The sequence below is a fragment of the Oryctolagus cuniculus genome, chromosome 1 (assembly GCF_051225735.1).
Source record: "Oryctolagus cuniculus isolate XC-2025 breed Fujian yellow rabbit chromosome 1, ASM5122573v1, whole genome shotgun sequence".
NCBI classification, from domain to species: Eukaryota; Metazoa; Chordata; class Mammalia; order Lagomorpha; family Leporidae; genus Oryctolagus; species Oryctolagus cuniculus.
In genome coordinates this window covers 150,577,556-150,602,145 of record NC_142867.1, presented here as the reverse complement: position 1 = coordinate 150,602,145, position 24,590 = coordinate 150,577,556, and the positions used below count along the sequence as shown (strand labels likewise).

The following is a 24,590-nucleotide window of genomic DNA, read 5'->3' as shown; positions in this document are numbered from 1 at the left end:
TTGGTTGTGGCAGGAAAAAAATTTTGAAATGTGGATGACATTGAGGTGAGTGATGGGAGGTGACATGGATCACCAGGACAGCAGGTTTGCAAGGTCAGGGGTTGGAAGGCTTTCTAAGCCATATATGGAGATATCAAAACACATGGCTTACTTCAGCTCATACACCTTCCTAATGCAAAGAGCAAACTGTTAGTAGAGAGAATTGCAAACACAGCAAGATATTTTTGAGGCAGGAGGGCTACTTTTCAATCTCACTTACATTAGACTACTTTGTTTGCAATGGACAAACTCCCAACTTGTATTACTAGTTGTTTTTTTCCTTTTTTTTTTTAAAGAAAGAGTTTCCTTCTGAAACCAATTCATACAAAAAATAAATGAGTATTATAGTATTCCAGCTCTACTACTTCCCAGTCCAGGAGTTGCTTTTTTCTGGATTTCTGTATCATGGTCACAGTCTTTGTCCGTTCTGCCATGACTGATGTCAATGCCTAGATTAATGGACTCTCACCTCTCCCACATACGGAATTATTCTGAGGGCCCAAATTAGGCCTTTTCCACTCCTAAGACAAGCACCAAGGCAGCATATGGGGTAGGATTTAGATATCTGATTCAGCCAGATTGTGCCAGGTAACCATTTCTGCTTATATCACTGTGGCAAAGGAAGCACATTTACAGGTAGTTGCCAGCCCCCATGCAAGTCCTGTGGTTAAAATAAGCATTTCTTAGAAGAGAGGAAGTGAGTGCTGTGTTTAAAAGAATGGAAGAGTATTGAGTGTATCTTAGAGATAAATCTCCATCACCATCTATCTTTGCCTACCCAGCTCTTACATACATACTCTCTTCTCCCATTTTAATGCATTTCCCAAGTTCCTGTCTGCTTGATTGATTGCAAAAATGGCTCCAATTCTCCACATGACCCTCTATTTTTATACTCTTTCCAATGCAACTTTGTAGCAATTTTCATCAAGAGATGGAGTCTATTTCCTCCCCATTCAAATCTGGGCAGGCCTTGTGACTTGGTTTGGCCAATAGAATGGGACAGAAGTGAAAGTGTGCTGGTTTGGAGCTTGGCTTTCAGAAGCCTTAATGTGCTGCTTCTCTTTCTTTTAAAACCCTGCCACTGACATTTGAACAAGCCCATGATAGTCTGACAGAGGAAGGAAGACCTGTGGGCAGAGCCAGATTGTTCTAGACCAGCCAGCCACCAACTAAACCACCAGATGAGTCACAGACACATGTGTAAGCTCGGCCAAGATCAGCCAAGCCTAGCCAAGACTAGAAGAACTGCCCAAACAACCCACAAAACTCATGAGTTAAATAAACGGTTGTTGTTTTAAGCTACTGGATTTTGTGGTTTCATGTTAACAGAATTTTTGTGGAACTAGATAACCAATACAGTCACCAGTTTACAAAATGCAATATTCCCACATAGAACCACAGAAATAATCAGCTCACCTCAGTGCCCATAGCTTAATGTCAAGCATCACAGAGTGAGTGCTGTTCCTATCCATTAGGTACAAATATGATTTTTCAGATAGTAATATTTAAGGGTGGCAGAAAATTAGGGCAACCCAATTTCAAACTTCCCACTTAAGAGATGGGGGGGGGGGCTGGCGCTGCGGCTCACTAGACTAATCCTCCACCTTGCGGTGCCGGCACTCCGGGTTCTAGTCCCAGTTGGGGCGCTGGATTCTGTCCCGGTTGCCCCTTTTCCAGGCCAGCTCTCTGCTGTGGCCCGGGAGTGCAGTGGAGGATGGCCCAAGTGCTTGGGCCCAGCACCCCATGGGAGACCAGGAGAAGCACCTGGCTCCTGCCATTGGATCAGCACGGTGCGCCGGCCTCAGCGGCCATTGGAGGGTGAACCAATGGCAAAGGAAGACCTTTCTCTCTGTCTCTCTCTCTCTTACTGTCCACTCTGCCTGTCAAAAAAAAAAAAAAAAAAAAGATGGGGGGAAGAGAAGCTAAATGCAGGGGCAAAGCTACCTAGCATCCATCCCTGCTGTTGGTCCTTCCTTTGATTGCTCGAATTTCTTTTGGGAGTTTCTCTCAGGCACTGTGTGTGTGTGCCCTTGGCAAATGACAAGAGGTGATTCGCATTTATACCAAAAAAAATCCCGCTGGACAGGGATAATAAGATAAATGATGGCTTTAGTAGATCTCATTGGCATCTATGTGTTGAATCATTTCCCTGGCAATATATTGAGTTCTTTAATTGGACAATCTGGTAGCTCAAGTTCTGCCAGCTGGGTGATTTTCCTTCTCTATTTTCTTCAGCAGCAACCTTGAGAGAAGGGAAAGAGGCTTTGGGAAGTTTTAATACCTCAACTGTCCAGTTCACCTACAATTCGTGCAGCAAATCCTGGAGGGCTAGGGATGTCCTGGGGGTTTGAACAATGACTGGCTTTTGTACTAAGGATTGGGATTTCTCCTGCAGCATCACAAATGCCTTGTTACCAGTTCCAGAAAAGTGGTCCAGCCTGATACATGAACTAAACATTACTTTTACCTTTCTTCCTCCTAACCTCTATCCACCTAAGCCTCAGTTTAAAGAATTAGGGGCAAGCATTTAGCGTAGTGGTTATGACACCTATTAAAGACACCTGTGTACTACATCAGAGTACCTTGGTTCAATAGCTCAATAGCTGGCTCCAGCACCTGACTCTAGCATCTTACTAATGCACACTCAGGGAGGCAGCAGTGATGGTTCAAGTAATCGGGGTCTTGCTCTGCTTGCTCAACCTGGGATTGAGTTCCTGGTTCCTGACTTCCTTGGTCTGGCCCAGTCCCCACTGCTGCAGACATTTGGGGAGTGAACCAAAGGATGGGAATGTTCATTCTCTCTCTCTCTCTCCTAGGTGAGAATTTAAAAAACAAAAACAAAGTCAACCTTTCTGCCTCTTTCTTGTGTTTGGAGCATTTGGTAAAGAAGGGAGGGAAAAACGAATCTGTCCCCTGACACCAGGCCATGCTTTGGAGGGTACCAGAAGACCAGACTTCTAACTCCCCTGGGTTTTCCCTGGGATTCCACGGTCGTATGGCCTGAACTTCTGCAAACCGTCTATGCATGAATGCCAGACATCCAGCAGTACAGGACTGCTACAGAGGAACACAGATGAATTTGCTCAACAAACCAATTTTCCTTTCCTGCTGGTCTGCTTTCAGCATGGGAGAAGCAAGGCTTCCTCTTGCAGCTCCATACTGAATGCCATAAGGAGTAACCCCACCTTCCCCCAACTATCATGACATTTTTCAACCACATTCTCCAAAATGTTTGCCTATGTGGTTTTAATTCAAAGAGACAACAGACTAAAGTTTAACGCACAGCTTCCAATCTGCATAACTGTCCAGGGTTTGGAAGATTGTTTCCAGAAGGGTGCTCTCCCCAGAACATCAGCATTCTGGGCAAAATAAACAAATCCCTGACTATGAGCACTGCTCTAGAATTGCCAACTCTGATCGACTGGAAGGGGTTGCACAAAGTGCTGTGTCAAGAGGGATTCTGAGGACATGCCTGGATGCTGTGCACAGGAGTGCTATGATTAATTAGTTATGTCTGCTAAGGTCAAGAGATGGGAGAGTAACAAGATAGGTGTCATCTTTTGTATTCTTGTTCCACAGCAATTAAGCTGAAAATCAGGTCTGTTACATGGCTTTTTTTTTTTGTTCCATATTAAAAATCTGAGAAGTTGATAAGCATTTGAGGCAAAATTTAAAGAATTTAATATGAAAAAATAATAACTTTAACTTCCTAATAGAATATGATCCCTTTTTGGAAAACTAGTTCACCTCTTTTATAGAAATCAACATTGTCCACAAAAGATTGTACTTGTACTCCTAATATGTAGTAAACATCTCCAGCTGAAATTGCGACATACTTCAGTTTGAATATATTTTTATTGTATAACAAAAAGATTATAACTGAACACCTTAGATTCTATGAAAATAATCACAACTTTTTGAAGTTTAAGAATATATGTGCTCTCTGCATCTCAGTCTTGTAAGGATCAGATGCACTTTGAACATGTTAAAGCACTGTATGGAAACTACTTTTACTGTTTTCCATTTTTAAAAACTGAAATACTCTTACAAATTAAATAATTTTTACCACCATGCAGTTTTTAATGTTTTGACAAGGTCCCATTGATTCTTTTTTATTTTTTAAAGATTTATTTATTTGTTTGAAAGGCAGAGTTACAGAGAGGCAGAGGCAAAGAGAAAGAGGTCTTCTATCCACTGGTTCACTTCCTAAATGGCCACAACGGCCAGAGCTGAGCAAATTCAAAACCAGGAGCCAGGAGCTTCTTCCAGGTCTTCCATGAGGGTGCAGGGGCCCAAGGACTTGGGCCATCTTCTACTGCTTTCCCAGGCCATAGCAGAGAGCTGGATCAGAAGTGGAGCAGGGACCAGCGCTATGGCATAGGGAGTAAAGCCACCGCCTGCAGTGCCAGCATCCCTTATGGGCGCCGGTTTGAGTCCTGGCTGCTCCACTTCTGGTCCAGCTCTCTGCTGTGGCCTGGGAAAGTAGTAGAAGATGGCCCAATTCATTGGGCCCCTGTATCCACATGAGAGACCCGGAAGAAGCTCCTGGCTCCTGGCTTTGGATTGGCATAGCTTCGGTCATTGCAGCCATCTGTGGAGTGAACCAGCAGATGGAAGACCTCTCTCTCTCTCTCTCTCTCTCTCTGCCTCTCCCTCTCTGTAACTCTGCCTTTCAAATAAATAGATAAATCTTTAAAAAATAAAAAATAGAAAAAGGAAGTGGAGCAGCCAGGACTCGAACCAGCACCAATATGGGATGCCTGCTGGCACTGTGGGTGGCAGCTTTACCAACTACACCACAAAGCCAGCCCCTCCATTTTATTTTATATTTAGTGCATTTGTGCTTAAGCCAGAAGTAATATCTATTATAAATAGTAGCCCTAAGTAAGCCATAGCTGATAGGAATAGTGAACCTTGGCCCTCTGTGTCTTGTGTGCTCAATATAGCAAGTGCTCAATAAATAACTGCGGAATAAATGCAAGTGTAGAATACAACTGGCCTCTGGCTTCTGTGCTCTAATTAGCCACATGCTGGCCCCAATGCAGCTCTAATGTGTCTGAGTTCAAAGGAAGGGCCAGGCTAGCTGAGTCTGTTCTCTTTGATGAGGGAGGTAAAATCTTCCCCAAAACAATCACTCAGAAATCTTTTGCTTATTCCTCTTTGACCACCCGCAGCTTCCACAGACATTGGACTGGGTCCTGTTGCTTCAAACAGATTAAGAGATTCTACTAGTGTGGAAGACATGGAGAGATGAATGTGGGGTAGGCAACTAATGACGTCTGTAAGAAAAAAAAAAGCAACATAAATAAGCAACAGTTCTGGTCCTCTGAGAGTTGGAGACCATGGGAATCTGGACCACGATGGGAACAGTAACCCTTCCCAATGAACATGAGCTCTGGTCCCGCAGTCCATCACCTCCACCCCAGGCTAAGCACAGATGTCCCTGCAAAAGACCTGTTAAGTCTGAGGATGGGGTCTTAGTTTTAGATGTAAATCTGTATGCTCTGGCTGGAGAGGAAGACTGACTTACGCAGAGGATCCAGAATGATTACAGCTGAACAATGCCTGAGAAGTCTCGTGGCTTCCATTTGAAGGCAGACTGTGCCTAAACTGCCCAGAACAAACAAATTGAGTCTCTGATGCATTTTCAGCAAGGTGGCTCTCCTGGCCAAGTGTTCCGTGTGATGCCGATAGTCTTGCTGAATTTTCTCTGACTGCCCTACGAGGGCTGCCACAGGCTCCTCTGTGGCTCTCGCTTGCCCCTGCAGAATATTCTATCCCACGAGATCTCGCTCACCCAGCAATGACCCTTGCCACTCTAACCTTCCTGCAAGCTCCTTGCCTCTGACCACAAGAACTAAACAGTCTCATCCACTGCCCCACAAAGGCTCCAAACACTGGGCCCGAGGGGTAGCTAATTGGTTTTTTACAAGCCGACGGTAATCCAGACATTTAAATATTGATGTTCATTTCTGGGTAGCTATAAACACAAAAGGGGGAAAAGAACATGTTTAACTGCTTCCTCTCATTCAACCTCACCATGATAATGGTCTCAAGTCAATAAGCCCAAGTTTATAAAGACGAGTTCCATCTGAATGCAAAGGAATGTTCCAGTGTGCTCTGCCTGACCATGACAGAATGGTCCACGCACCTGGTGTTGTCCACTCAGTTCACCCAGAACCCTCTTCCCCTAGCATTTTAGGGTGGGAGGAGGGCTGTAGGCATCCTGAGTCTTAGGCTGAAGGAAAAATTAAGCAAACTAGATTCGGTGCCTAAAGAAGCATTTCCCAGTAGGTGGAAGCCCCTGACATTCACCTCCAGATTGACCGGGAGGCCTTGGGCCACTTTCTTCCTCTTCTTAAAGCACAGCTGTGAGGGGAGACACAGGTGGGGACTTGAGGTGCCAGGGGCAGACCACAGGCCAATACGTCCAAGAAGGGGCTACGCTGCCATTTTATCCCTTTCCCACTCCTGCCACACCTCTTTCAGAGAGTCCCTCCGTGTTGTGAGCCAAACCCTAAAGCACTTGTCTATATGCCCCTGACATCAGCTCATTTTATTCTCGTATAATTTTATATTATTTCTTGAAAATGCGCATGAAGAAGCAGACTAGCACTTATTCCAGTGCTGATACTCCTATCTTCACATGTATATTTGACTGTTATCACTAAAGGCTTATAATCCACCCATGGCATCTTTCTAAACCAGGACCAAGGAATACTATTAGGATGTTATAACAGGCACTGGCATTGGGGTACAGCAGGTGAAGCTGCTGTCTATAATGCTGGCATCCCATAGCAGCGTGCCAGTTCCAGTCCCAGATGCCCTACTTCTCATCCAGCTTCATGCTGACACACCTGGGAAGGTGGTGAGTGTTGACTCAATTACTTAGGCCCCTGCCATCCTTGTGGAAGATCCAGGTGGAGTTCCTGGCTCCTAGCTCCAGCCCGACCCAAATCTGCTGATGTGTGTATTTGGACAGAAGGTTGATCTCTCCCGTCTTTTTCAAATAAAACTTTAAAAAAGTATAATAGTCTTAATAATGGTAGTACCCTTTGGTTCAATGAAAACACCATTAATATTAAAATACAGGTCATAGAGTCAAAATTTGCTAATTTATGCATAATTGAAAGTTGGTCTCTTTCTCGTACATTTCTATATTAATGGGCACCTTGTATTATATTTCCATAGGCCTCATATTATCATTCTTTAGATTCTGGACTTCTTGAGAGCAGTGCCTTCATTACTTAGAGGTCCTGGAGTCACACATCCACTTATATTACCAACCAGAAACTGATAGCACAGTTCCTTTCATTTTCCTCTTAACTGATAAATAGCCACCTAGTTGGGTATCAAGGAAAAAAGAAAAAACTAAATTTATTTTACCAACCCAGAATTTAATTTTTAGTGTTCTATCTAAGTAATTGAAGAAATGTGCAGTCTTTCAGATTTCTGCTTTTGCTCCCTGTTTTCCAAAATGGTCTCTGGGCCCATTGGTAGAGGTGGGGCTTATGTGACTTTTTGGCGGGAATGGGGAGTAGGAGCTCCAGAATAGCAGAGGCTACTCTGAACTCCTGGGGGAATCTTTTACCACAGAAGATCCCTGAGCTGGCAAACTAATGACCACAAAAGGAGGATTAGTGGCTCTCCTTCTAGAAGGTTCTACTGAGAACAGATCCTGGAGCCTAGAGCTCATGGTGATCAGTTATCTCTTTCCACTTGATCTGGAGCTAGTTATCTCCCTGATGACCTAGTCCAACATTGGCCCTTGCTGCTGTTGAGGACCACCAATGGGTCTTGGCCCAGCCTATCTGCCCAGCAGTGTTCCACTGACTCAGTAAACTGCTCTCCTTCTAGAAAGTTCTTTCCAGATTCTCACTTAATTTCCAGACCCTCTTTATATCTTATGGGTCTCATTCATGCAGCTAGCTACTTGGGAGGTCCACCCTGTGTTCACCTAATGGGTAAGTGTGAGCTTATTTTGATGTGGTTATTCCTGGTTGCAGAGGATCAGTCTTCAAAGCTCTGCCTTCACAGAGCTCCCAGTGTTACGGAGGGCAAGAACCTCTATTTTCACCTCCTTCCTCAACACCCTCCTGTTGTGTGGGATCTAAAATGCCACGGGTTTTAAGATGCACCATTGTTCCATGCACCACTACAAAAGTGCCTAGGAAGCTATGACACATTCTGAAGCATCCTGATTTCAGCAATGGAAAGTGTGAAAATAAGTCTATGAGGGGTCTTCATTAAGTTCATGGAAAACCCATCACGGCTTTCAAAAATACGAAATAAATGCTTAATTCCATTTTTCCATAATTTTTTTGAAATCAGTGAAATGATTTCTGTGTCTAACATATATTCTGCCCAAAGAACATTGACCCCAAGAAGAAGATGGTGGCCTGACCACAACTCACCTTCCTCTCACCTCCTTTTCTCCACAATCCCTCAGGCTAAGAGGAATAGGCTTGGGTTTTTTTTTTTTTTCTTGTGATTGTTTCCTCCTGCTACCTCAGGGCAGCAAGCTTCACTGCCTCACTTCTCTCCTGTGGAAGAAAAGCTTCTAATCAGCCATGCTCAGCTCTTTTCAAAAAAGAAGTTTATTTATCTTTACATATTTTAAAGGCAGAGTGACACACACACACACACACACACACACACAGCACTTACACCTGTTGGTTCACTCCCCAAATGCCTGCTAAAGCCAAGTCTGGATCAAAGTGGAGCCAAGAGTTGAAACTCAATCTAGGTCTCCCACCTAAGTGGCAGGGACCCAAGTACTGAGCCATCATTCCCTGCTGGCTCCCAGAGTGTGCATTAGCAAGAAGCTGGATTGGAAGCAGAGGTGGGGTATCCTATTGTGGCAGCTTAACCTGCTGTGCCTTAATGCCTGCTCCCATACCTCATTCTTGATACAATGATATGGTAGTAGAAAGTCTGTTCTGCTTTCACAAAACTTGGCCTTCAAGACTAGATTACCTTCTAACAAAATCTCCTTTTGGATAAGGGAAATTGAATATTAACATTCCATCTACCCTGTCTAAACCATTTCTGTAGCAATCGTGAGCTCTCTGGAGCATGCTCCTCGGATTCCTCTGGCAGAACGGGGAGTTCAGTTCAGGAATATACAGAACAAACAAACAAAAACACATTAAAATATTACAGAAACATTACACCCTGTTTTATTTCTGTCTTCCCATACGGCCTTGCATGGAAAAATGGGCAAAAGTGTCAGACAGTAAATTCCAGCTGAAAACAAAGAGTGTGCCTACTTCTACCATTTCCTTCAGTTCTTTTTGTGCTTAACTCTGAAGGCAGAATTTATGTCATTGACTTTCTTGGTAATTTCACACAGAAAAAGCTACATCAGATCTTGTTTTCAAGGAACCTGCCAAGGGTGCTGAGTTGGTAGTTGACTTCTTTGTTCTTTGCAAAATGATAATTTCTCTCCCACCAAAAATAACCTCAAAGACCTATATATTCATGTAATTCTCCATGTTGCTATCTCTGGATAAGGGGTGAACATTTGTTACTTTTTGCTCTTCTAGTATTAATATCTCATCAGAACAGTGGTTACACATGCAAATTGTTATTATTATCCTGCACGAATGTGACTTTTTCAGCATGGTTTTGGAGCAGGCCACAAAAGAAATTCCAGAGGCAGGACTACTGTAATGTACAAGTTTTGTGCCACACTAAGACTGTTGCTTCCTCATATTCTTCTTCTCCTTCTTTTTTAAGATTCATTTTATTTATTTTACAGGCAGAGTGACAGAGAGAGGGGGAGAGAAAGAACGACATCCTCCATCCACTGGTTCATTCCCGGGGCTAGAGCTCCATCTAAGTTCCCCATGTAGTGTAAAGGGGCCCATGTACATCCCAGGTGCATTAGCAGAGAGCTGGATCAGAAGCGGAGCAGCAGGGACATGAACCTGCACTCTGATACGAATGCTAGAGTCACAAGTGGCAATTTAACTAGCTGCAGCACAACACCTGCCACATGATACATTTTTTAGTTTGAGGCAGAGAGACAGAGGGAGTCTCTCTCTCTCTCTCTCGCTCGCTCGCTCGCTCTCTCTCTCAGTCCAGGTTTCCCATGTAGGTGGCAGGGACCACCCCCTGTTGCCTCCCAAAGTGCCAATGAGCAGGAAGCTTAAATTGGGAGGGGAGCTGGAACTTGCACTCAGGCAGTCCAGTGTGAGATGGAGTCTTACCTGCTAGGCCAACCCCCTGACATTCTACGACAAGAAACACTCCTGAGACGCATGGTAACAGGGGTGCCTTTTTGGCCTGGCCTAGGCTGCCTGCAGCAGGAACTGTGACTTCACAAGAAATTGGCTCCTTGCTAGTATGTCCCAATATGCAGCCAGGCAGGGTGTCAGTCACAGAATAAAGGAACCAGAAGATTTTCTGCAATTTCTGTCTTTTTTTTTTTTTTTTTTTTTTTTTTGACAGGCAGAGTGGAGAGTGAGAGAGAGAGAGACAGAGAGAAAGGTCTTCCTTTTGCCGTTGGTTCACCCTCCAATGGCCGCCACCGCCGGCGCGCTGAGGCCGGCGCACCGTGCTGATCCAATGGCAGGAGCCAGGTGCTTCTCCTGGTCTCCCATGGGGTGCAGGGCCCAAGTACTTGGGCCATCCTCCACTGCACTCCCTGGCCACAGCAGAGAGCTGGCCTGGAAGAGGGGCTACCGGGACAGAATCTGGCGCCCCAACCGGGACTAGAACCCGCTGTGCCGGTGCTGCTAGGTGGAGGATTAGCCTATTGAGCTGCGCCGGCTGCAATTTCTGTCTTTAGCTCTGCACCCTAATTTTACCCCTTTGTATGCCAAACCAGCACCCCCACTTCCCCATGATGTATCTGAGTTTTCTGCACCATGAAGACGCCACAATGAACACCTGCATACAGACATGGACACCCTATGATTCACACACACACACACACACACACACATGAACACACACTGAACCTTCCCAGAAGACATCACACACACACACACACACACACTGAACCTTCCCAGAGGACATCACACACACACACACACACACACACACTGAACCTTCCCAGAGGACATCACACACACACGCACACACACACACACAAACACTGAACCTTCCCAGAGGACATCACTCACACACACACACACACACACACACACTGAACCTTCCCAGAGGACATCACACACACACACACACACACCCTGAACCTTCCCAGAGGACATCACTCACACACACACACACACACACATACACTGAGCCTTCCTAGAGGACATCACACACACACACACACACACACACACACTGAACCTTCCCAGAGGACATCACACACACACACACACACACACACACTAAGCCTTCCCAGAGGACATCACACACACACACACACACACACACTGAGCCTTCCCAGAGGACATCACTCACAAACACACACAGACACACACACTGAGCCTTCCTAGAGGACATCACACACACACACACACACACACTGAACCTTCCCAGAGGACATCACACACACACACACACACACACACACCCTGAACCTTCCCATAGGACATCACTCACACACACACACACACACACACTGAACCTTCCCAGAGGACATCACTCACACACACACACACACACACACACACTGAACCTTCCCAAAGGACATCACTCACAAACACACACACACACACACACACTGAACCTTCCTCCCAGAGGACATCACTCACACACACTCACAGACACACACATACACTGAACCTTCCCAGAGGACATCACACACACACACACACACACACACACACTGAACCTTCCCAGAGGACATCACTCACACACACACACACACACATACACTGAACCTTCCCAGAGGACATCACTCACACACACACACACACCCTGAACCTTCCCAGAGGACATCACTCACTCACACACACACACACACACACACACACACTGAACCTTCCCAGAGGACATCACACACACACACACACACACACACATTGAACCTTCCCAGAGGACATCACTCACACACACACACACACACACACTCTGCACCTTCCCAGAGGAAATCACTCACACACACACACACACACACACACACTGAACCTTCCCAGAGGACATCACACACACACACACACACACACTCTGAACCTTCCCAGAGGACATCACTCACACACACACACACACACACACACTGAACCTTCCCAGAGGACATCACACACACACACACACACACACTCTGAACCTTCCCAGAGGACATCACTCACACACACACACACACACACACTGAACCTTCCCAGAGGACATCACTCACACACACACACACACACACTCTGAACCTTCCCAGAGGACATCACACACACACACACACACACACACACTGAACCTTCCCAGAGGACATCACTCACACACACACACACACACACACTGAACCTTCCCAGAGGACATCACACACACACACACACACACACACACACTGAACCTTCCCAGAGGACATCACACACACACACACACACACACACACACACATTGAACCTTCCCAGAGGACATCACTCACACACACACACACACACACACTCTGCACCTTCCCAGAGGAAATCACTCACACACACACACACACACACACACACTGAACCTTCCCAGAGGACATCACACACACACACACACACACACACTCTGAACCTTCCCAGAGGACATCACTCACACACACACACACACACACACACACACTGAACCTTCCCAGAGGACATCACTCACACATACACACACACACACACACTGAACCTTCCCAGAGGACATCACTCACACACACACACACACACACACACTCTGAACCTTCCCAGAGGACATCACTCACTCACACACACACACACACTGAACCTTCCCAGAGGACATCACTCACACACACACACACACACACTCTGAACCTTCCCAGAGGACATAACACACACACACACACACACACACACACACACACTGAACCTTCCCAGAGGACATCACTCACACACACACACACACACACACTGAACCTTCCCAGAGGACATCACACACACACACACACACACACACACACACACTGAACCTCTACCACATCTGTACTTTCAACTAAGGAACCCCCCCACCCCATAAAGAGGCCCACTAAACCGAGCAGCTGCCTCTGTGTCTTCACGGATGCAGCCCCCACTCTGCCTTCCCATGTGGGCAGCGTTCTCTCTCACTGCCCTCTGATGGTGAGCATTCCTCCTCACGGATGTGCCCACACTCACTCCTGAATGTGCACTCCCTCTCTCCCGAGTGAACCTGCTCCCATAATTGCACCCTTCTTGGGTCCCTGCTTTGAATTCTTATCTCACGCAGGGGCAAGAGTCTAGAATAAAACAGCCGCAGGGGAAACAAATGCCCACAACATCAAGTCAGTGATGACAAAATCTAAATATAATTCTAAAGAACTGGCAGGCCAGTAGTTAATAGGACTAGACGTTTTCAAAAGCAATCACCATACAAGGGTGCTCCAGAGAGTTCATGCAAGAATGAAAAGAAAATTTTATTTTAATGCAAAAAATGTTGAAATCCATAGATACAAAGGGTTTTCCAAAAGTTTATGGGAGGGCCCTGCACTGTGGCTCACATGGTTAATCCTCCGCCTGAGGCACCGGCATCCCATATGAGCACCAGGTTCAAGTCCCGGTTGCTCCTCTTCCAGTCCAGCTCTCTGCTGTGGCCCAGGAAGGCAGTGGGGGATGGCCCAAGTGCTTGGGCCCTGCACCCGCATGGGAGACCAGGAGAAGCACCTGGCTCCTGGCTTCGGATCAGCAGTGCCGGCCGCAGCGGCCATTGGAGGGTGAACCAACGGCAAAAGGAAGACCTTTCTCTTTGTCTTTCTCTCTGTCTGTAACTCTACCTGTCAAATAAATAAATAAAAAATCTTAAAAAGGAAAAAAAAGTTTATGGGAAAATGCATATTATGCAAAAGCTGTGCATGCATTTCAAAAATTTTTTGCACCAAAATAAACTTTTCTTTTAATTTCATTCTTCAATAAACTTTGTGAAGCTCCCTGGTATGGTTGCATTGCCCTGTAAAGAGGTAGCTGAAGAAAGTGCAAACAGAATTGTTCAGAATTGTTCCTTCACACTTTTTTTCATCAAACTCTCACTTTTTTATATTTTTAGTTACAATATTAAAATCATGGAATTGTCCATTGAAATATAATTTTGGGGGAACTCCCATATGTGTTTATGCATTTTGAAGTGTGACGTTAATCATACTGGATAAAGCTCTGTGTGTGTGAGGGGCACTAAATCTCTGTTGAATGAACAAAAAGGGCACTCATCAGGAATGGAAGGGAGGGTCTGGCGCCAAAGCATAGCCGGTAAAGTTGCCGCCTGTGGCTCCAGTATCCCATTTGGTCGCCTATTTGAGTACCAGTGGTTCCACTTCCAATCCAGCTCACTGCTAATGCACCTGGGAAAGCAGTGGAAGGTGGCCCAAGTACTTGGGCTCCTGCACCTATCTGGGAGACTGGAAAAAAGCTCCTGGATCCTGGATCCTGGCTCCTTGCTTCAGATCAGCCCAGCTCCGGCCATTGCAGTCATTTCAGGAGTGAACTAGTGGATGGAAGATCTCTCTAACTCGACCTTTCAAATAAATCTTTTAAAAATAATAATAGTAAAAAAAAAAAAAAAAAGGAACGGAAGTGAGTGGTTCTGAAATTCACTTTCCAGACATTATAGTGTTGGATACCAATAATGAACTAATCTATTAAATCAGTTTTGTAAACTGATTATTAGGATGATAAAATAAATAAATGGTTCTGGTTAAAATATTTTTTTTAATGGAGGGATTCCTGGGAGGGAAACATTTCTCCTCACAGTAACTGCTAATGGCTTTCACTAGCTGCAGGGCTGATCCAGTACTGTCCCCTCCGTTTTCCCTTCTGTTTGCAGTGCTTCCTGAGCCCTACCCTGGGCAGCATTTCCCACCAGCAGGTTAATAGGATGCAACACACAAAAGAGGCCAGTGAATCTGTTTGTTACAGTCTACTTTCTAAAGCTATGGCTACGACACTCCAGTGCTGAAGTCAGTGAAAAGGCATCATCCAAACACAATCCAAGGAAAATGCAAGCTGATACAGCACAAAGATGCTTTGTTTAAGAATGGCAGAAATTTCCAGCATCTATCTGGAAAAAAAAAATATGCAGGATGGGAGGGAATGTAATCAAATAACAAAACAAACCCAAACTAAAAGAGAATCTTTATAAACCAGCACAAGGACACTTTGTTTTTAAGTACACACAATGAATTTTAAAGATCTTTGTTCAGAAGGGAAATAAAGTATTATGAAGGACTGACACATTTGATGGATGGATGGTTTTTGAAAAACCACATTATCAATTACTTTTTCCTTGTTTGGCTCCAGTCCAGTAATTTTTATTTGAACAAGCCACATGCTAGCAAGGTTTTGATGGCAGGAAGTAGCTGGTTGTTGTTGAAGGATACTGTTTCACTGATGGGCTTATCTATGCCTCCCTCCCCCGTCTTTCTGATGGGACTCTGATATGAAAGCACAGCTTCAGTTGTTATAAACAGAGTCAGGGATTGTTTCAGACCCACCCGTGTTTTCCTTTCAGCCTTCTATGTATGGTACAATCCAGACAATGTCTTCAGCAGCGCTTTAGAAAACAAACACTTGGATTGCGCTTATTTCTGTCCTCAACTTTGATATGAAAGCTTGATTCCTCTGATGTTTCCGTCTTTATAAATATAAGTCTGTTAGCAAAAAGCCAGTTATGAATATTACATTTGTAAAACATTAGACTACCATTTAAAGTGGAGCTTGCTGAGACAAGAGAATCTAACAGTCAACCTAAAATGTTTCAAGGATCTTCCTACAGAATACTCTGCCTTGTTCTAGCTTTCTGCTTTTCATATTATCAAAACAAGGACATTAGAATGCTACTTGTTAATGTAACTATAAGAAACACAGCCAATTAAGATATATTATTAAGTACTTTCAGTTTTCCTCCATAATTAAAGAAAGATTTGGGGGTTATCATCAATGGGCAGGAAATTATCTATAAAAATCCACTGCTGACACTTATAAGGGGGTGTATGTATATCCTATTCATAACTTCCTTTGTGTGCTCCTATGCCTGAAACATAAACTATTTCTAAATTTTCAGAGAATTATGGTATAGGCTTTGTGTAGTTATTTAAGTATGTTCCTTAGCTCTACATTATAAATACTAATTTTAGTGATTATTCCTCTGATGAGAATTAAAAAATAAAATGATAGGCTTAGAGAATGGGCCATTTGACTTTTCATCAGAACATAGAAACAATTTGAATGAATTAGAATTTAATCTTGTTCAATGGAGGAAATATAAATTTACCAACCATTTGTTGACTCACTGGTTCATATCAAAATTCTCATAGCATAGACAGATAAAATTCATTATGAACACAGCTTACTAACAGAAAACAAAAGATATTTAGTTTAAAACTCATGCACTTAAATTCTATTCCTTTTCCATTTGGAAGAGCATGGTTTGGGAAACAGCAAAACAATCATTTTTAGAGAAACAATCTTGGATTTAAGTCCTACCCTGCAATCTGTTGGTTGGGTGAAGTTGAGCGAAGCAGGGAACCTGTCCCAGAGGCCACGGACTCACCTGCAAAATGAAGAAGAAATGGAGATAAGGTCTTGAAATTCTGTCCTTTATATGAGGGTATCTGGCACAGTTAGCAAATGTTAGCTATGGATGGGTTTGATTATGTACCCTTGCTGGGGCTTAAATACAGGTCCTTTTCGTAACATCACAGGAGCAGTGAATAATGTTCAAAGGAGGAATCGGAACCTCTCCAGCAAGCTGTCCTTATTCTTAAAATGTCAGAAACAAAATTACACACCTCTCTGTACCACTAAATTTCCGGTTCAATTGACTAGTTGGTACTTTATTTGGAAATTCCTCCCCAGGCCCCGGCTTTGTACACACTTGATTTAAATAATTATTAAGGTTTCAGTTGTTCATGCAGTAGCTTTACAGATAATAAAGTATTAATTAAAGCTATTTTGATGCAACTTTGATTATAAAATTTCCGAAGCATTGTGTAAGCAATTCAAGACTGTATATGACTAACATATTTCATTCAACAAAAATCCAATATTCTCTTGAATTTTCAAAAGCTAAGTGGTCAATGTGGTTGCTTATAGGTCAGGTTGTTGCAAAATTCTGCTCCAGAACTGACGGGAAATGTGCAGTTAACATACCTTCTGCCAGTACAGTTGTTACCATGTAGTGTTTTAGAGCTCAGAGCAGATCCCTGAATCTGACTAATCTTAACATGATTCACATATTTACTGTTTTCCAAGCATGTCGTTAGAGAAAAACGATTGCTGCATAACAATCTATTTGTTATAAAAATATTTCTAAATCCAATCTGCAATAGATCTCTGACAATACTTTTACATTCTCAGTGTCTTGTTAAAATATATTTATATGTGACAATTGCCATCATAATAAATAATTTTCCAAATGATTAATTATATCTCAAAAATTTCAAAGAATGTAAGATCCTTAAGGGATTTAAAAATAAACTGTTTCAAGAAAGCATAATTACGAAATTTTTCAGGCTCATAAAGGAAAAACAGTTTATACTGCTCTTTAAGTTCTTGAATGTCATTCCTAGAGTTTATAAAACTATTTCAGCATAGGTTTCCTTAAAAAAAAAAAAAAAAAAAAGATTTACTTGTTTCATTTGACAGGCAGAGCAATGGGGATGGGAAGGGAAGGAAGGAGGGAGAGAGAGAGATCTTCCATCTGCTGGTTCACTCCCCAAATGGCCACAACCACCAGGTCTGGGCCAGGCCCAAGCCAGAAGCCAGGCACTCCATGGATCTCTCACATGGGTGGCAGGGTTCCCAGTTATCAGGCCATCTTCTGCCTCCTTCCTAGGACTGTAAGCCTAGAGCTGGATGGGAAGCAGAGTAACCTGAACTCAAAGTGGCACTTAGGGGATGTTGGCCCACGCAGTGGCAGTTTAACCTGCTGTGCCACAATACAGGTCCCTGGATTTCCTTTTAAAAGCCTTCCTTTCTCCTTCAGTTCTCACCGGATAAATTATAAAAAGGTGCTTTGGTTTTGGCTTACAAATGGAGAATGGACATTAAGTGAGTTGTTGCAAAAATCAGATGCAGAAATTTGCTCTAAGCTATAAAAGTGCCACATAGTAGCCACTGAAGTAGGAAATGAATGCTAACCATAGATTTCCTGTGAGATGAGGGTAAAGAGGGAAGGAGAGTTGCTGGGTGGATTCTGCCGCTGAGCAGTTCCAAGGGGTGGAGATAACAAGGGACAGTGAGAGTTAATACTCCACCTGTAGTGTTTGCTCTTCTGGCTTAGCTCCCTCCCTCCCTCAAACTGTCAGTTAAAGCAAAGCGTGTGTTGGGGGTACCTCAGAAGAGTAAAGAATGCCCATATGATAGCCTGGTGTGGAAAATGACAGATAAGCAGGAGCCATAGCAGGGATTTTTTTTTTTTTAAGATTTTTATTATTTATTTGAAAGGCAGAGTTAGAGAGAGAGAGAGAGAGAGAGAGAGAGAGGAAGAGCGAGAAAGAGATCTTCTATCTAAGAGTTTCACTTCCCCAAATGTCTATAACAGCCAGGGCTAGGCTAGGCTGAAGCCAAGAACCAGGAGCTTCATCTGGGTTTCGTGGGTGGGGGCCCAAGCACTGGGCCATTTTCTGTTGCCTCTCAGGAGCATTAGCAGAGAGCTGGATTGGAAGAGGAACAGATGGGACTCAGACCAGTGCTCATATAGCATACGGGCATCGCAGGCAGTAGCTTAATCTGCTGCACCACAGTGCCAGCCCCGTAAACTTCTGCTTTAATTCCATTTCCACACGTTTTTGGAAGTCCCCTCAGAAAAGGGAGATGAAGCTTTCATCAGAAAACAAGAAATCATCACAGCCAGTGATCATTCTGGTGGCTGCCCTCCTTGATCCCCGCCCTTGGAACCCCTGGAGCTACTGGGAAGGACTTTGGTTTCTGATGGTTCATGGGTTGATGGTGAGTCATGCTTATTTAAAGCTATAAAAACAAAGAATCCAGGGGCTGCAAGATGAGGACAGGCAATCACCTGACATATGGGTTATGCCCACAGTTGCATTTTCTATATTTTCTAATGCAAACATTTCAGTATATTAAATCAAGATTATTACATATGCTATCCATATCCATTTAGTTTGTAGATGTGTACCTATCTTTATACGCACCCATGAGCCAGCCCAGTCACTTACTCTGAGTTATAGCTTTCACGTCTTTAAGATGGCTGTAACCATACCCACTCTCCCTTCCTAATAACATTTTGTAAGGAAGGGAGAGGCAGGTGGTAGCACTTTGTAAAGCACAAAGCACTGTCATTATCGTGAGGCACTGAAAGGTAGCTCTAGGGAATCTGAAAGCTCAAGTTCAATGACTAGCATGTTTGCTTATCTGCTTACTAGTTGTATAATCTTCAAGAGGCCACTGGTTTCTCTGAATCTCAGTTTCCTGGTCTTTAAAATAAGGATTATAACATTCCTCCTGCCTATACATATTACCAGGTGTAATAATAGGCAACAGAACTACAGTGAGCACTTGTGGCTCATACAGGTAATCAGATGGTCTCCCTTGCTGACATGTTTAGGAAAAACCTTCAAAAACAAATTTTGTTTTGTATAAACAGGCAAGAGGGTGTCCCCATGAATGAGAGTTTCCCAGAATATCACAGTCTTTTCTAAAAGTAGTGGTGCACTGGACTAGACACTATGCCATGAATGAGCATGGCTCATTCACACTGTTTTACAAGCATTGCTATTAAAGAAAGTCATGTGATTTACCAGCATTGTTCGAAGCTATGGAAGTTTTAGAACAAGTCCTGAATTGGATTACAGCAGTCCAAGTCCACATACCAGCATTAAGGTCAAAGACCCTTAACAACTTATATCACTCTATAAGACAACTAATGAATTTTTAACAAAATGTGGCTGCAGTTGCTTTCCCCCAAATAGGCTTCATTTTAGCAGTTTGTTTGTTTCTTAGGAAGTACTAAAAAAAAAAAAAAAAAAAAGGTGTGTGTGGGGGGACATAATCAAACTTAGCAGATGATCCTGAATCAAAATCCATCCCATATGATGGATTCAGCTCTGAGACAAGAAAATAAACATTTTCAGTGCTGTAAATTTCTCATTTCAAACTTACCTCTCTTATGAAGGGGACAGCACACAAATGAGATCAAAAACGCGAAAGGAACAAACCAAAGAGGAGATCATGGCAGATTGCGAAGGGGGCCCCACTTTCAGTGACAACACTAGGAGGCTGTCACGAATTATCTTCTTACACAGAGCAGTGTGGCGTCTACTTCTCCTTGCCCACACCTACCTCATTCCCACACCACCCACCTCTGAATGTAAACACGCAGGTTTTCTGTGCTATCTGCCCTGCAGCCTGTTGTGAGAGTGAACAGATGTGAGCCTGTGCGAAGGCGCTGGGAGCTGCTGCATAGGTGTGAACCCCGCTGTTCGCTGAAAAGTAAAAGAACTAGAACTTGGGCACTGTTCCTCTCTGGAATGTAGGAGCCTGCAGACGCTCGCAGGCTGGGCTTCCTCGGGCAGCAGTGGGAATCCTGTTTCAGCTTTCGCCCAGAGGCAGCTGCCGAACATCATTCCCTGATTCACTCTCCACCCCCATCACAGCAATAAAATATCTGCTTGAAGAGGCGCAAACTGGGCAGGTGAGTTGGGTACTGCTTAAATTACATACTTTAATTGAATACTCACTTGTGGAATCTGGGTTTCTGTGAAGTGTGAAATAAGGAGGTAGGAGACGGGCATTTTGATCCCAGCTTCAGTATTTGCAACTGTACAACCTGGGGCAAGCAACTTCCTTGTGAGCCTCAGTTAATCTTAAAAGTGGGGATAATGTATCTTCTTTTTTTTTTTTTTTTTTGACAGGCAGAGTTAGACAGTGAGAGAGAGAGAGACAGAGAGAAAGGTCTTCCTTTCATTGGTTCAGCCCCCAAATGGCCTCTATGGCCTGCGCTGCGCCGATCCGAAGCCAGGAGCCAGGTGCTTCCTCCTGGTCTCCCATGCGGGTGCAGGGCCCAAGGACCTGGGCCATCCTCTACTGCCTTCCCGGGCCACAGCAGAGAGCTGGACTGGAAGAGGAACAACCGGGACAGAATCTGGCGCCCCGACTGGGACTAGAACCCGGTGTGCCGGTGCTACAGGCAGAGGATTAGCCTAGTGAGCCGCGGCGCCGGCCTAGAAGTGGGGATAATGTATCTTGTTTCCTTAGTGCAAGGGAACCAAACAGGAACATCTGATTCAAGGACAGCAAAGATAATGTGAGTTTTTCTCAAGGAAGTGGCTGTTTTTAATCGTATATTTCTCAGATGGATACGATTTATCTACCAGCTTAGAGTATAAGCACAGCCCTTTCTAACTGTTGAAGACACTTGTCCAGATTAGCAAGAAGTCCAGGGTCCTCCCCAGAGCTACTGCTGATCTATGGTGTGACTACTGAAGATGAGGGTCCTCTATAGACCTTCATCATCCTCACACAGCCGGCCATGTATCCCAGAACTCCCCATTATACTAGGGTAATGAAGCCAAAAGGCCGTTCCCAGTCTCACACCAGTTCTTTCAGAATGTGAAGCACCCTGACTTCCTGCCCCAGTGTTGCAGCAATGAAGCTGAGTCACTGGTCCACTCTACCACTGACTTCCAGGTTAGTTCTGTGCCCCACGGTGCCTATTTGCCAACCCCTGAGAAGAAAAGTGACTTCTTGCCACTCGACCTAAATAGGGACAGTCTCAAAGGGTTCCAATCGTGTAGCATTCCGATAAGGAGAGTTCTTTTCTCCCAGCAGCCTCCTTAGTACCAATATACATTTGTCCCTTCCCTACAAAATAAGGCAACAAGTGTCCACCTGGCTTTTATCTACCAAATTAAGGTACATCCCAACATGAAGATGGCTTGGCAGTCCCCACATTGAACACAGAGGTAGGTTAGCTGGCCAAGTTCTGCCCAATCAGACGAGTTAGAAATGTGGCATCTTTGTGAATTCAGGTACTGTCTCTTTAAATAAGGAGTCTCTTAGCCAGGGAGGGTGGTGACAAGCCGGTTACCAGAGCAAGTCGATGGCTGATCTGTAAATGTGACGCATCCTCGATTCTATACCATCATTGCTTTCTATTTGTATATTCAAAGTGGAGTTTGACATTTCTGAATTGCACAGGAAGCTCTTATCCATATTAGAAATTTCCCATCACTCACTAGGAGAGATGAGGCACCAGCAGTGCCCAGGAGATCTGTGTGTGGGGAAGGGCAGGGTGTTTTTCCCTAATCATCATTAGCTGCCCCCAAGGTAAAACAACAGATTATCCTTTAACATGGATGCGTTCTTCATCTCAGGAGCACTTTGCTATTTGTAATGATCCCTGCTCACAATCCTTGCTCCCTCCACAAGGGCTTTCCATCACACTCAGAAGAAAGAAGCAAGTCTCCACTAGGTGTGAGAAGTGAGCCCTGGATGTGGCCACTGCCTAATCTGACTTTCCTCTTCTCCTGGCACTCACCAGTCTTTAACAAATCTTCCCAGGGAGCAGGGGAGGGAAGGGGCTAGGGATTTTTGCCTTAGCAGTTAAGCCACAAATTAGGATACCTGTGTCCTAGCTCTGGCTTCTGATTCTAGCTGCCTGCTAATGTGGACCCTGGGAAGAAGCAGGTGATGGGTTCCTGCTACCCACAGGAGAGATCTAGGATGAGCTCCTGGCTCCTGTTTCTAGCTCCTTCACCCCACTACAGCTTTGTGAGGGCTTCTGGGGAGTGAACCAGTGAGTGTGAGCACACATTCTCTCTCAGATAAATCAGTAGATAAAGTTATATCTACAAAAAAAATCCTCACATTCACAAACACTTCCTCATACAGGGCCTCCATATGGGGCATCCTCTATGGGGCATCCACTGAAATTTGCTTCTCTCTGATTTTTGCCACGGGGGACTGTTGGCATTTAGGCCTCTGCTTAAATGTCACCTCCTCCGAGAAGTCTTCTATGACCTCCCTTCTGAATTAGTTCTATTCTGGTTCTGCTTTTTTTCTCTCCATAGCATTACCGCCACCTTCATATTATGCTGCTATTTGTTTAACTGTGTGTGTCCCTCGTGCACCCCAAGAAGGAAGACTTTGCTTATTTTCTTTGCTGAATTGGTCTGGGAGGGAAACATAAAGTAATTTGAACCAAAAAAATCAGTATAAAAATTACTACCTCTAACAGTGAATTGGAGCAAAAGGGGTTTGGTGAACTAAGAGGTGAACAGACCTCTGAAGAATACAGAAATGTAAGATGTGCCGAGCAGGCAGAATGCCTAGGGCTAACACCCAGAAAAAGAGCTCCCTCTGAGATGCAAACACACCCTAGGGCTCAGATCCAGATCGTGCTGCAGAGACACAAGTGTTGTTCTAGGAACAGCAGGTGGACCCTGCAGAAATTGTGCCTTCTGGAACCTACCAGAAATCCACACTCCAGAACCTGGTGGCCCTCCATTCTCTGGAGTATCAGGGACAGCTCCTAAGGGTGAATCCCACCAGAGACGCTGACTCTAAAACCACCTAAGGGGGCTTCCCGAGGAAGCTGCTGGCTGCTGGGTGCTGCTGGGTGCCGCCTGGCCCTAGGAACCTGCGGAGTAGGTACAGCAGAACCAGGAAGTGAAACTCCTGCTCAAGTGCCTTTTCAGTGCCCTCTATGACAACACTTTTGTAGGAGCTGCAAAGTATGTCAAAGGCCCAGATGAATTTTTACTGAGCAGGCAAGGAGGGTAGAGCAGAGCAAACAATCAAGAATAGCCACGTTTATTGCTAAATGCCCATATTTGGATACACAGTAGGAGTTCAATAAGTAGTTGGTGAAGTAGTACAAGATCTAATTCTAAGCCAAGTGAAAATGGTGTTGGCTTGGCATACACCACTTCAAGACTGGCCCTTCCAGGCCTGGCTTCCAACACGGACGCTCAGCAACAGGAGAAGCCCAGAGGAGACCAAGGCAAACCACAAGCCCCCTCCTGTTCTGTGCTGGGGGCTGAGGAGGGGCCCCTGGTTGCTCCCCCTGGCATCCTCCTGAGACATGACTGTGAGTGAGGCAGATCTGCAGCACAGCCAAAATGGGGAACATACTCAAGAACTGCATTTTAAAACCGTACTTAGTAAAACAATAAACATCCTGATTTCTCTGGCCACTTTTTTGTTGACACAAACTGTAGAGAGAGATTAGGAGAATGGTCCTTCTTACAAACGGTTTGATATTTCCTAACAGGGCAAAGTCTTCCCCTTGTCCACTGACCCTTTCAGGTTCTATTATCAGGAGTCTCCTTTCCCATCCTGGGAAATCACTGGGCAGAATTTCAATACATGTGACCTAACTCATGCAGCACCTTTTTATACTGCCACAAAGTGGTATTTATGCATGAATGCTATCAGGAAGTGTTTACTGAGCACCAACTATATGCCACACATCATTCTAGGCATCTGGAGTGC

The 24,590-nt window shown here is 44.5% G+C and overlaps 1 long non-coding RNA gene across 11 annotated transcripts in view; it reads right to left on the bottom strand.

The window, feature by feature from the left end:
• The window catches only part of LOC127491296 (uncharacterized), a 97,664-nt gene extending 76,890 nt beyond the window's left edge, over positions 1-20,774 (bottom strand). For 2 of the 11 annotated variants that reach the window (XR_016236583.1, XR_016236588.1), the window contains exons 1-2: positions 19,316-19,509; positions 16,620-16,686 (exon numbers count right to left, since the gene is read on the bottom strand). This is a non-coding gene — a long non-coding RNA (uncharacterized LOC127491296). Of the gene's footprint in view, positions 1-8,530; positions 8,583-15,345; positions 15,785-16,619; positions 16,687-19,315; positions 19,510-20,258 lie in introns of those variants that run through there. The other 9 variants (XR_016236594.1, XR_016236590.1, XR_016236600.1 and 6 more) reach the window with 9 other exon arrangements.
• Between the last annotated feature and the right edge of the window lie 3,816 nt (positions 20,775-24,590).